The sequence below is a fragment of the Lygodium microphyllum genome, chromosome 18, assembly GCF_053477565.2.
Source record: "Lygodium microphyllum isolate KBCC chromosome 18, Lygodium_microphyllum_v1.1.10, whole genome shotgun sequence".
NCBI classification, from domain to species: Eukaryota; Viridiplantae; Streptophyta; class Polypodiopsida; order Schizaeales; family Lygodiaceae; genus Lygodium; species Lygodium microphyllum.
The window spans coordinates 39,978,496-39,992,841 of NC_141152.1; the positions used below are offsets into that span (position 1 = coordinate 39,978,496).

General features: G+C 42.3%; 2 pseudogenes; both read right to left on the bottom strand.

The window, feature by feature from the left end:
* Positions 1–964: 964 nt before the first annotated feature.
* Positions 965–2,986, bottom strand: LOC148020781 (heat shock protein 90-2 pseudogene; annotated as a pseudogene).
* Positions 2,987–3,132: 146 nt separating this feature from the next.
* On the bottom strand, positions 3,133–5,154 carry LOC148020782 (heat shock protein 90-2 pseudogene; annotated as a pseudogene).
* Between the last annotated feature and the right edge of the window lie 9,192 nt (positions 5,155–14,346).

Consider the following 14,346-nt stretch of genomic DNA (forward strand, 5'->3'; position numbering starts at 1 on the left):
TTATGTGTTGCATGTATTCTAGGCAAGATTCCTAAGGTTTTTAAAATAAAAGAACATATGCAATGGATTTTATAGCTCCAAGCCAAGCATTTACAATGGTAAAAATATATATCAATGAAGTACAACTTAGATACAATATCACAAACATTTTTGATAAAGTGAATAACTTGTCGATGTAGAGTCCATATGCTTTTAGCCTTTTTTATGACAAAATTGGAGGCTATCATTCCTCCCACACTTAAATCGGTGAGCTCCCGCGAACCAAAGAACCGTAATAAACTTCCATTGTAAGCTTCAAGAAAAACTTCATATCCTCCTTCTCATTTCTTCACACTTCCATGGATCATTTGTCCACTTCATCAACAACCACTATCTCTTCCATCAATTTTTTTCTTGATTTCAAACACCCATCACGGACTAATATGCTGATAAGGATGAATACCACAATGCTTCGATTTTGGGAGACACACTATCTCCATGAAGAAGAAACATTGAAAATCCACCAATTTGACACCAAAAAGGTGAAAAACTTGCAAAAGATCTTCAAAGTAGCACTCCCACTCTTAAGATTCATCTTCGAAGCACTCCCCCATGTTACTTCAAGCTTGGCTTACTCAAATAAATGAATATGAAGCATTTGTAAGATAGTTGCATATGAACATGCTATTTTTTTAAAGGATAATCAAACCTTAGGGTTCTTTTCTTATTTTTATTTCTTTTTTCAAAACCTCATCTCCTGTTTTTCCACTTCTCATCGTTGTGCAGGCCTCTGAGAGCTCGTCTCCCGCCATACCCTCGCCATCTTCTTTCTTATCCATTCTGCTACGGATTTCGTGAACATCAAGGACCTTTCAAGATTCCTAGACTTGGTTTGCAGGCCGCCATGTGGATGAGGTCGTGAGAAGAATGAACAAGCATTAGAGATTTGAGCCGCTGTTTCTCTGCAATGGTGAAAGGCTATCATTCACCTCTTCTTCTTCCTCTTCTTTTCCGTCTCTTCCTCCATCTTGGAGCCCTTGGCATCGATATCCTCACCACCCATATCCTCTTCCTCCCCAGAGACACCAACATCATCATCGTCAATGCTCAATCCCAGTTTCAACATGCAGTGGATTCTATTTCCAAAGGTGTTGGGATCATCCAGGCTGAACCCAGAGGTCAACAAGGTAGTCTCGAATATAGGAGCAGCATGAGGTCCTTGATAGACTTGTCATTCTTGTCAGCATCAGCTCTTTTCCTCAGCTCCTCCATGATGGGGTTCTCAAGGTTGATCTCCATGGTCTTGTTGCTAGACATGTAGCTGGACATGCCGTTGTCACGCAGGGCCTGAGCCTTCATGATCCTCTCTAGGTTGGCAGTCCATCGGTACTCACCTGTCACCAGGTAGGAGGGGGAGTCGACCACGTGATCGGACACCCCCATCTTCTCCACCTTGTCTCCGAGGATGTCCTTCACTACCTTGCGCAAAGGCTCATTCTTCTCCTCTGGTAGTTACGTGCTCACCTGACTTTGATGGAAAATTTCATGGATTAATCATATCTTAGTGAGTCACCAAACACTCCTGCCCAGACACGCCCATCTTCCCCCCATCATCATCATCATCTTCTTCTTCTTCCAATGCACGATCTTTCAATCCATGATGAAGAAGGCTCCATCTTGGCCCAATCTACAAGTCCGGCTTCCAAGTTGTTCAACACCCGCACTTCACTTTGCAGAATCCATGGCTAGCCCGGTCCCGGCAACGGAACCAAAAATGATGGCTCTCACCCAGCACTCAAGAAAGCATAAAACCAGGGTACCGAGCAGCAAAGTATATGCTTGGAGCTTTGCTCCTCACCATGAAACCTGCAAATACACCTCTCTTGCCATGAATACACACACACACACACAAGACATAAGACACACCCTCACCAATCAAGAAACAAATCGGGAGGTTCCTCCTCTTCCTCTACACACTCAAGATCCATAGTTGCAGCACAAAGGAAGAGCAGGAAGAAGGATGGACAAAGAGAGTTTGGAAAAGAGGGAAGAGAGAAGTTAAAGAGGCACCACAATCTGCCGTGCTCCAACCTCCTCAACCCCTTTTTCCCAAGAACCCCAATTGCACCCTTTTGAACCTTTATTAAATCAAATATTTTGACCATACAAAAGCAAAGGTTGAAGCCCTTATGTGTTGCATGTATTCTAGGCAAGATTCCTAAGGTTTTTAAAATAAAAGAACATATGCAATGGATTTTATAGCTCCAAGCCAAGCATTTACAATGGTAAAAATATATATCAATGAAGTACAACTTAGATACAATATCACAAACATTTTTGATAAAGTGAATAACTTGTCGATGTAGAGTCCATATGCTTTTAGCCTTTTTGATGACAAAATTGGAGGCTATCATTCCTCCCACACTTAAATCGGTGAGCTCCCGCGAACCAAAGAACCGTAATAAACTTCCATTGTAAGCTTCAAGAAAAACTTCATATCCTCCTTCTCATTTCTTCACACTTCCATGGATCATTTGTCCACTTCATCAACAACCACTATCTCTTCCATCAATTTTTTTCTTGATTTCAAACACCCATCACGGACTAATATACTGATAAGGATGAATACCACAATGCTTCGATTTTGGGAGACACACTATCTCCATGAAGAAGAAACATTGAAAATCCACCAATTTGACACCAAAAAGGTGAAAAACTTGCAAAAGATCTTCAAAGTAGCACTCCCACTCTTAAGATTCATCTTCGAAGCACTCCCACCCATGTTACTTCAAGCTTGGCTTACTCAAATAAATGAATATGAAGCATTTGTAAGATAGTTGCATATGAACATGCTATTTTTTTAAAGGATAATCAAACCTTAGGGTTCTTTTCTTATCTTTATTTCTTTTTTCAAAACCTTATCTCCTGTTTTTCCACTTCTCATCGTTGTGCAGGTCTCTGAGAGCTCGTCTCCCGCCATACCCTCGCCATCTTCTTTCTTATCCATTCTGCTACGGATTTCGTGAACATCAAGGACCTTTCAAGATTCCTAGACTTGGTTTGCAGGCTGCCATGTGGATGAGGTCGTGAGAAGAATGAACAAGCATTAGAGATTTGAGCCGCTATTTCTCTGCAATGGTGAAAGCCTATCATTCACCTCTTCTTCTTCCTCTTCTTTTCCGTCTCTTCCTCCATCTTGGAGCCCTCGGCATCGATATCCTCACCACCCATATCCTCTTCCTCCCCAGAGACACCAACATCATCATCGTCAATGCTCAATCCCAGTTTCAACATGCAGTGGATTCTATTTCCAAAGGTGTTGGGATCATCCAGGCTGAACCCAGAGGTCAACAAGGTAGTCTCGAATATAGGAGCAACATGAGGTCCTTGATAGATTTGTCGTTCTTTTCAGCATCAGCTCTTTTCCTCAGCTCCTCCATGATGGGGTTCTCAAGGTTGATCTCCATGGTCTTGTTGCTAGACATGTAGCTGGACATGCCGTTGTCACGCAGGGCCTGAGCCTTCATGATCCTCTCCAGGTTGGCAGTCCATTGGTACTCACCTGTCACCAGGTAGGAGGGGGAGTCGACCACGTGATCGGACACCCCCATCTTCTCCACCTTGTCTCCGAGGATGTCCTTCACTACCTTGCGCAAAGGCTCGTTCTTCTCCTCTGGTAGTTACGTGCTCACCTGACTTTGATGGAAAATTTCATGGATTAATCGTATCTTAGTGAGTCACCGAACACTCTTGCCCAGACACGCCCATCTTCCCCCCATCATCATCATCATCATCATCTTCTTCCAATGCACGATCTTTCAATCCATGATGAAGAAGGCTCCATCTTGGCCCAATCTACAAGTCCGGCTTCCAAGTTGTTCAACACCCGCACTTCACTTTGCAGAATCCATGGCTAGCCCGGTCCCGGCAACGGAACCAAAAATGATGGCTCTCACCCAGCACTCAAGAAAGCATAAAACCAGGGTACCGAGCAGCAAAGTATATGCTTGGAGCTTTGCTCCTCACCATGAAACCTGCAAATACACCTCTCTTGCCATGAATACAAACACACACACACAAGACATAAGACACACCCTCACCAATCAAGAAACAAATCGGGAGGTTCCTCCTCTTCCTCTACACACTCAAGATCCATAGTTGCAGCACAAAGGAAGAGCAGGAAGAAGGATGGACAAAGAGAGTTTGGAAAAGAGGGAAGAGAGAAGTTAAAGAGGCACCACAATCTGCCGTGCTCCAACCTCCTCAACCCCTTTTTCCCAAGAACCCCAATTGCACCCTTTTGAACCTTTATTAAATCAAATATTTTGACCATACAAAAGCAAAGGTTGAAGCCCTTATGTGTTGCATGTATTCTAGGCAAGATTCCTAAGGTTTTTAAAATAAAAGAACATATGCAATGGCTTTTATAGCTCCAAGCCAAGCATTTACAATGGTAAAAATATATATCAATGAAGTACAACTTAGATACAATATCACAAACATTTTTGATAAAGTGAATAACTTGTCGATGTAGAGTCCATATGCTTTTAGCCTTTTTGATGACAAAATTGGAGGCTATCATTCCTCCCACACTTAAATTGGTGAGCTCCCGCGAACCAAAGAACCATAATAAACTTCCATTGTAAGCTTCAAGAAAAACTTCATATCCTCCTTCTCATTTCTTCACACTTCCATGGATCATTTGTCCACTTCATCAACAACCACTATCTCTTCCATCAATTTTTTTCTTGATTTCAAACACCCATCACGGACTAATATACTGATAAGGATGAATACCACAATGCTTCGATTTTGGGAGACACACTATCTCCATGAAGAAGAAACATTGAAAATCCACCAATTTGACACCAAAAAGGTGAAAAACTTGCAAAAGATCTTCAAAGTAGCACTCCCACTCTTAAGATTCATCTTCGAAGCACTCCCACCCATGTTACTTCAAGCTTGGCTTACTCAAATAAATGAATATGAAGCATTTGTAAGATAGTTGCATATGAACATGCTATTTTTTTAAAGGATAATCAAACCTTAGGGTTCTTTTCTTATTTTTATTTCTTTTTTCAAAACCTCATCTCCTGTTTTTCCACTTCTCATCGTTGTGCAGGCCTCTGAGAGCTCGTCTCCCGCCATACCCTCGCCATCTTCTTTCTTATCCATTCTGCTACGGATTTCGTGAACATCAAGGACCTTTCAAGATTCCTAGACTTGGTTTGCAGGCCGCCATGTGGATGAGGTTGTGAGAAGAATGAACAAGCATTAGAGATTTGAGCCGCTATTTCTCTGCAATGGTGAAAGGCTATCGTTCACCTCTTCTTCTTCCTCTTCTTTTCCGTCTCTTCCTCCATCTTGGAGCCCTCGGCATCGATATCCTCACCACCCATATCCTCTTCCTCCCCAGAGACACCAACATCATCATCGTCAATGCTCAATCCCAGTTTCAACATGCAGTGGATTCTATTTCCAAAGGTGTTGGGATCATCCAGGCTGAACCCAGAGGTCAACAAGGTAGTCTCGAATATAGGAGCAGCATGAGGTCCTTGATAGACTTGTCGTTCTTGTCAGCATCAGCTCTTTTCCTCAGCTCCTCCATGATGGGGTTCTCAAGGTTGATCTCCATGGTCTTGTTGCTAGACATGTAGCTGGACATGCCGTTGTCACGCAGGGCCTGAGCCTTCATGATCCTCTCCAGGTTGGCAGTCCATCGGTACTCACCTGTCACCAGGTAGGAGGGGGAGTCGACCACGTGATCGGACACCCCCATCTTCTCCACCTTGTCTCCGAGGATGTCCTTCACTACCTTGCGCAAAGGCTCGTTCTTCTCCTCTGGTAGTTACGTGCTCACCTGACTTTGATGGAAAATTTCATGGATTAATCATATCTTAGTGAGTCACCAAACACTCCTGCCCAGACATGCCCATCTTCCCCCCATCATCATCATCATCATCATCATCATCTTCTTCCAATGCACGATCTTTCAATCCATGATGAAGAAGGCTCCATCTTGGCCCAATCTACAAGTCCGGCTTCCAAGTTGTTCAACACCCGCACTTCACTTTGCAGAATCCATGGCTAGCTCGGTCCCGGCAACGGAACCAAAAATGATGGCTCTCACCCAGCACTCAAGAAAGCATAAAACCAGGGTACCAAGCAGCAAAGTATATGCTTGGAGCTTTGCTCCTCACCATGAAACCTGCAAATACACCTCTCTTGCCATGAATACACACACACACACACACAAGACTTAAGACACACCCTCACCAATCAAGAAACAAATCGGGAGGTTCCTCCTCTTCCTCTACACACTCAAGATCCATAGTTGCAGCACAAAGGAAGAGCAGGAAGAAGGATGGACAAAGAGAGTTTGGAAAAGAGGGAAGAGAGAAGTTAAAGAGGCACCACAATCTGCCGTGCTCCAACCTCCTCAACCCCTTTTTCCCAAGAATCCCAATTGCACCCTTTTGAACCTTTATTAAATCAAATATTTTGACCATACAAAAGCAAAGGTTGAAGCCCTTATGTGTTGCATGTATTCTAGGCAAGATTCCTAAGGTTTTTAAAATAAAAGAACATATGCAATGGCTTTTATAGCTCCAAGCCAAGCATTTACAATGGTAAAAATATATATCAATGAAGTACAACTTAGATACAATATCACAAACATTTTTGATAAAGTGAATAACTTGTCGATGTAGAGTCCATATGCTTTTAGCCTTTTTGATGACAAAATTGGAGGCTATCAAATCTCTGGGACTACAATACGTACAAAGTATCGACTCATTTGATCTACAATAACTCCAATCAATTCCATTTGCTTTGTATAAGTCCTCAAGAATTAGATATATCTTTCCCTTCAAAATTATTTAGCTCATATAACTGCAAATAAAGGCATCTAAAGCCATTTAACACCATAACAGCATATTAATTGGTTTGCAAACCACTTTGACACATGGTGGCTTCACATGAACAACTAAACAGAGGGAAGAGGCAAGTTGAGGATGGCAATGAAGCGAAGGCTCTGAGTAGTAAGACTATGAAGAATGAAGAGGCTATGGATATGGACTTTGCTACTATGGTTACTAAATAATCTAAGATCAATATGGGGGAAGTGGAGAAGCTATTGTGATAAAACATCGAGTTCTTCGAGCACTAGCTGTAGAGAGGTGTCATATACTTGGCTCTAAGGTGCCATGCATGACTTGGCCAAATTAGTGGGAGTCCTTGTAGTCCACTTTGTTTGCATGTGGAGAGGTACCATGTACTTCAATAGGTAATCATAATGGTAAAATAAGACAATGTACATTTGATATTCTCAAATTTATATTACTTGCTATTGATTACCTTACTAGTTAGAATTTCCACTCAAGCTAAATTTGACCTTGCTAGTTTGTTGTGTTGATAGAACTTCTTTGTCGTTTGCTAAATCCGCAAGTAAACTAGGCGCAAGAGTAGTATTTATGCCTAGCCTTTTCACACATTTTGGTGATACGAAACAGTGGGTACTTCCACAGTCAATTAAAATTTGAAAGGGTTTACCTTGATAATTTGTTAGTCTTTGAATTATTGAGAATTGGTGGTTTGGACCCTTCTTATTGAGAGTAACGTGTACTCTGGCTCTTTCTATATCGGATTCCATTGTAGGATCTTTATCATTATTGACCTCCTTTAGGTTTATTTCAGCAACCTTCCCCTTGGTATCTTGGCTTTGCCTGTGAAACTGACCTTGGCCAAAAGCTTCGGGCACTGCCCTTGAAATGTCATGGTTCCTTGTAATAGAAGCACCTTGGAGCCTCATTGCTTTTTCCTGTGGGTATGAAGCTTCCCACTACATTTGATTTGGCTTTCTTTGTCCTATTTGGTTGGTACTGTCCTTGGGCTCTTTTTGCATAACCTTGGAAATTGCCCTTATCCTGACTGTTCATATTCCAAATTTTTGCATTTCTTGGCCTTTCTTCGATCTCCTAAACTATTGGAGTTTCTCGAATCAATGCATCTTGTAAATCCAATGGTCTCATTGATTCAAGGTGCATAGACATGGGGCAGATTTAGACCATTGCAAATTTTGGATACTTGATGTGAAACATCCATCATAGCTGCATATTTTAAAAGTGTTACAAATTTGGAATAGTAATCTTCTAGGCTTAGGTTTAATTGCTTTAGATTGAAGAACTCATTCATCTTCTGGGCTTGATATGCGGGTGGAAGATATCTCCTATGCACATCGTCCTTAATCTTGTTCCGTAGTGCTTTCGAATGTTCTTTGGTCCTTGCACCACTATTTCCACCAAAGTCAGGCATCTCCTGTGAGTTTTAGTTTGGCGATCATGGCTTGATTTGACGATGCAGTCCCTGCAACAGTGAAATAGTCTTCCATATATTCTATCCATGTTTCTACTTCAGTTGGAATGTCCCTCCCTTTACCATTAAACTTTGGTGGCTTGTCCTACTTGAGAAGAAATTTCTTCTCTTGAGCTTTTGTAATATTGAGTTTCGGGGTGACGTTCTGGGGAATTATGCAAATTTTATGATCAATTTTCACTCCAACCATATTAAAAAAAGATGTTTCCTTGCTTAATCTACCTCATTATTTTAGGAAGGGAATTATGTACTACTTGGCCTTCTGATAATGATCAAGGTTTACACTTCAAATGAGAGTTTTTAAAAAAATTTCATCAACGGATTATATCTTTTCACTATTCATGATTATCAAGGACACAAATAGGTGGGCAAAAATAATTATTTACGTCAATAGGAAGGGAATACATTATTCAAGCAGTTCGAGAGCTCATATTATTCTCGGAAAAGGTTTTCTACCACAATCTAGGCATGGCATTGTGATACATCCATCACATAGTAATTCGGCTTCTAGGAATGGATATCCAAAAATATATATTTTAGGGAAAGATCAGGTAATCCATCTTTCTTGTAGTTGTAGTAAAACTGGAGCATCCTACAACCATGACTCGATCAGCTAGTATAAATCTTGGCAACCTTAAGGGTTTCCATCCACCTTAGCCTCTTTAAATTATTTTGGAGGTAAGCAAGATGGTTTCGTCAATATAGCAATACTCTCTGCTTAACATCCATCATCTTTCACAATACAAGTGTGAAGGATTGTATATTTGATCTAATATTCACTTCATCTGGTTTCTCCAACTGAAACTAGAGGAGTGTATTGCTGACATAAACATAACTTGGAAAATCAAGAATCGTTTCCAAGGGTTGTCTTTCTGCTAGAAACCAAGAACATATATTAACAAGAGAAGATTTTCACTACTTAAGGGAAAGATATTTTATGTTATAATTATAACTACTTTTTGTTGGGGGTAAAGGCGCCTCCGCCTAGTTGCCCGTGTATTACTACTCTGACAGTCACCGCCACTGCACGCTGCAGCCCGCCTGTCACCGTCACTTTGTTCTTTATTCTTTTAGTGATAGTTTGAATAAAGGAAGGCCCGGTCACACATGGTGACTGTTGGAGTTCCCATTTCTTGTCTCTCTCTTTCTTGCTCTTGCTCTCCTACCGTAGCTCTCGAGTGCAAGCTTCGATCCTTCTCACCTTTCAACTGGTATCAGAGCACGGCTTCCCGACTCTTGAGCTTGGCTTGTGGCATTCTCAGCTTCCCATTGACTCCCCACTTGCATTGGGTCTCCTTCCCCGCAGCCATAGCTCATTCTCTTGAGCTCCTGTCACTCCTTGGCTTCCCGAGCTTCTTCCTGGCCTATTGAGGCATCATCAAGGCATTGACATTCAAGTATTGCTTCATTGTTTCAGAGTTCTACTTCAGTCCACAGATCTAGGTAAATAGGGTTTTCACAGGTTGTGGGCAGCCATAGCTCACACCTCTTGGAGCTTCCTTCACCTGGATCTTGCTTCCAGCCTATCAAGGCTTGCTGAGGCTTGGTGTAGGCCTTCTTTGGCCCCCATTTGTGCCCCCTTTGGGCCCTATCGTTGACATGTGGGACAACAAACCCCCTCAGCCACCTCACGTTTTTTTTGCGCCTGTTTCAAAATCTGGCCCAAAAATTACTCTTTTTGTCATATCTCGAGCATTCAGAACCCGATTTAGGCAATGTAAGAGTCTAAGTTGGGGTTTTGGCATGTCCAAATGCGATGGTGATGTCAGATTTGCCAAATTCTAATGACAGAATATTCTACAATAGATTTCAGGCCTGAGACAGCATGCATTTATATGCCTATGGCTTATGTGATGCTTCTACTGATGTCTATTGACACCGGATCACTTGTGGATGTTATGCCTCTTATGTGAGACGCATTTGGAGCTAATTTAGCTCAGCCATTGACTATTTTGCACAATCCCAGATCTGTCCAAAACAGGGCAGCCACCTGTTACTTCAATTTTATGCTTATAGGTCTTGGCATTTGATGCCCAATTATGCCCGGTTGGTGCCTATACATACGGGAATGTATGCCTATGGTTTGCCTATGGATTTGAGCTTAGATTAAGCATTGATTTGCTCACTTTATAGAGGTTATATGCTGCTAGAAACTTTAGGGCTGAAGCTATTTATGCTACAGTTGGGTTATGCCTATTGGTCACGGGGTGCTCTCGGCTACTCTGTATGATATCATGATGTATTTGGACTATGCCACATGTCTTGTTTATGCTCCGAAATGCTTTTGAGCTAAGATTAGAGCTCAATGTGGGTTTGATTGTCACTTCTTTGCAGCTGGCATTTCATCTATGACATGGTTTATGCCTAGGCTACCTAGTACGGGTTATGATGTCTTAATGAGTGCTTTATGCTTTGGCTGTGGATGGCAGTTGTTTGAGCTCGTCTCGACATTCATTTGAGTATTCCCTTGAGCAGTTGGACATTGACTTGGATTTTTCCGTTATGACTTGGCTTTTTCCATTATGACCTTGGATGCTATTGAGGCATTGTCTTGGTTACCTATCTTTGGTACTTTGACTTGGTTTGCTTGAGATGTTGAGCTCGTTTATCCGTCTTTTGAGCCAGTGGGAGCGTCTTGTATGCTTGACTGACATTGAGCAGGAGGTTTATGCTATTTGAGCATTTTGCAAATACTTGAGACTTTGGGATCTCTTACACTTAAATGTTGCATGGTTCATGCACTGATATCTTGGAGTTGCTTTTGACCTGAGCTTGGGCTTTGCACTCTAGTGAGCATACACCTACTAGTGTTAGGTCTTGCCAGTGTTATGTATACTTTGCCCTACTGTCTAGGGGCATGCCTATTCATCTCACTGATGGATGCTTTGGTGACATGTTTGGGTATTTGCTTAGGGTCTTGATGACTGTTTGGTGCTAATTTATGCCCGTTTATGGCTGGTCATGTCTTGGCTATCATTTCTTGACTTGGTGTAGTGATTTGGTTAGCAATTGCCTCTCACAGTACCCTGCAGTCATTTATTACAGCAAGCATATAACTTCGGATTGACATGGATTTTTCATGCTGAAATATTCTGAAATGATGTACTTTCACTAGTACTTGGTGGGTAGCAACTTTGGTTACACTTTTCTCGTCATTTTCTCTCGATTTTGGTGATTTTTTGGTCATTTTCTACAGTAAACAACAAGTAGTTTTGAACTGTCTACAGTCTTCCAGCCTGCATTATGGCGAGTTTATCCACTGATCATGCTATTTTCAACATCACTAAGCTTGATGGTACGGATTACTCTTATTGAAAGAGCCAGATTTGACAGGTATTGGTGTAGAAATCACATATCAAACCATTGAGATTCAGCCGAAGCCGCCTGCAACAACGATGCCAGATGAGGAATGGTTTGAGCTTGATGAGTTATGCAAGTCCACTATTGTATTATCTCTCATAGAACAGGTTCATTACAATGTATTTGAGGAAGAATAGAGTACATGGCAGTTGTGGGATAAAATCAAGAATCTCTATGACAAGAAAAGTCCAGCGAGTCAGATGTATTGGCTAAAGCAACTTATGGATTTGCGCGCATGAAGGAGAACGTGAATATGTCTACTCACTTGAGCCAGTTCCATGCTATACTCAAGAACTTGACTTCGCAGGACATCACTTTTGCAGAGGATGTCACTCCTCTTTTCTTGCTTGGTACTCTTAATGAGTCATGGGGTATATTCCGCACTGCATTATGTATCTCTACTGCTACCTTGAAATTATCTGATGTTGAGAGTGCTCTTCTGTAGGAAGAGGTTAACCGTAAGAATTTGGATGCCTCTCGTGTGTCGCATGCTATGACAGTTAGAGGCAGGAATGATGGATATGGAAAGCATGGCAATGGTAGTGGCCGTGGACGAGATTCTTAGAAATCTTGGTCCAAGTCTCGTGGGAAGTCACGTAGCAAATCCCGTGGCAGGAATGCAGATGTTACTTGTCACCATTGTGGGAAAAAGGGCCATATTAGGCCACAATGCCATGAACTGTGCAATGAAAAGCGCAAAGATAAGGGGAAAGACAAAGTGTAGGATAAGTCTTCTGATCGTAGCATAGTGCCTGCAAAGTCTAGTGTTAAAATTGAAGAGATCAATGTTATGTAGCTTGAGGATGTTGATGATGATTATATCCTTGCAGCTTCTTCTAGTGCTTCGCAGATGATAGAGATACACTCTATGTATGCACAGTGTTGGCTCTTGGACTCAGGTGCTTCCTTTCATGTGACACCTTGCCGAGAGTGGTTTCATTCATACCGTACTATTTCGGGTTCTGTGCGCTTGGGTGATGACAGCTCTCTTGATATTGTGGGCATTGGTGATGTTAGGCTGCAGTTTCCTTTTGGCAGCAATTTTGTTATGCAGGATGTACGTCATGTACCTACTTTGACACGCAGTCTCATGTCAGTTGGACAGCTTGATGATGTAGGTTATCATGTATCTTTTGGAGACTCTACATGAAAGATCACTCGTGGTGGCAGACTTGTGATTGCGAGAGGTGCCAAGGCTGGCAACCTCTATCCCTTGATTGTATCCGCTTGTTCCCTTGATCATGTTTTGTCTATGGGTTCTATCCCACATGCATCTCTTTGGCATGCCCATTTGGGCCATATGTCTTTGAAGGGAATGAAAATGCTTTTTGGTTTGTAGTACTTACCATCCCTTGATTATGGATGTTTTGATTCATGTGAGCATTGTCTTTATAGCAGGTAGACTAGGTCTACGCATAAGAAGTCTAGTAGGCCACGCATGAGTGAGCCCTTGGCATTGGTACATTCGAATGTCTGTGGGGCCATGCCTTGTCAGTCTATGGGTGGTGCCAAGTATTTTGTTACTTTCATAGATGATTTTTCACGGAAAGTTTGGGCTTATTCCATTAAGCTGAAATCCGATGTCTTGGCTGGGTTTCAGAGATGACTTGCATTGGTTGAGAACCAATCTGGGTATAGGCTAAAATGCCTAAGGACAGATAATGAGGTTGAGTATGTCTCACGTGCTTTTGAGCAGTTATGTGATGAGAGGGGTATTAAGTGTTAGTTGACCGCCCCTTACACCCCCCCAATAATGGTTTGGCTGAGCGGATGAATAGAATCATCTAGGAGCGTGTATGTAGTATGCTTAGCCATGCAAGCCTACCATAGAGCTTTTGGGCTGAGGCAGTTAGTACAGCTGTGCATGTCATAAATAGATCACCTTCTAGTTGTTTGGATTTCTAGGTTGTAGAGGAGGTATGGATTGGAAAACCTCCCTCTTATGCACATCTCCGTATCTTTGGATGTGAGGCATTTTGCCATATGCCCAGGGACAAGAGAAGTAAGCTGGATCCTAAGAGTGTCAAATGCATTTTCCTTGGTTATGGGGATGCAAGCGAGATGGGTTACCGTCTCTGGGATCCGTAGGTACACAAAGTCATCCGCAATCATGATGTAGTCTTCCATGAAGACAAGATGCATCGGTAGCCTGAGAGAGTTGTTGAGATCCGCAGGGTCATATTTCAGGAGGAGCCAAGAGCTCCCGCATAGCCAGTTGGACAGCCTACAGTTGCAACAGATGCTCATGGTCAAGGTGTTGGACAGGCAGTTGGGCAGGCAGCAGAGCCTGAGACGATCTACTAGAGACAGACGTCCACCTGATAGATTTCAACCCTCAATGCATTATGTCTTGGTTACAGATGCAGGAGAGCCTTTCACTTATGATGAGGCTATGCGTAGGGGTGACAGTCATGCCTAGGAGAGGGCTATGCAGTCTGAGATAGACTCCTTGCATAAGAATGACACTTGGGATTTGGTTTCATTGCCTACGGGCAAGAAGGCTTTGCCATGCAAGTGGGTGTACAAGCTGAAAAGTACCCCTGGACACCCCAAGCCGGCATACAAGGCTAGATTGGTAGCAAAGGGTTTTAAGCAGGAGCATGGTGTGGACTTTGATGATGTATTTTCTCCTAT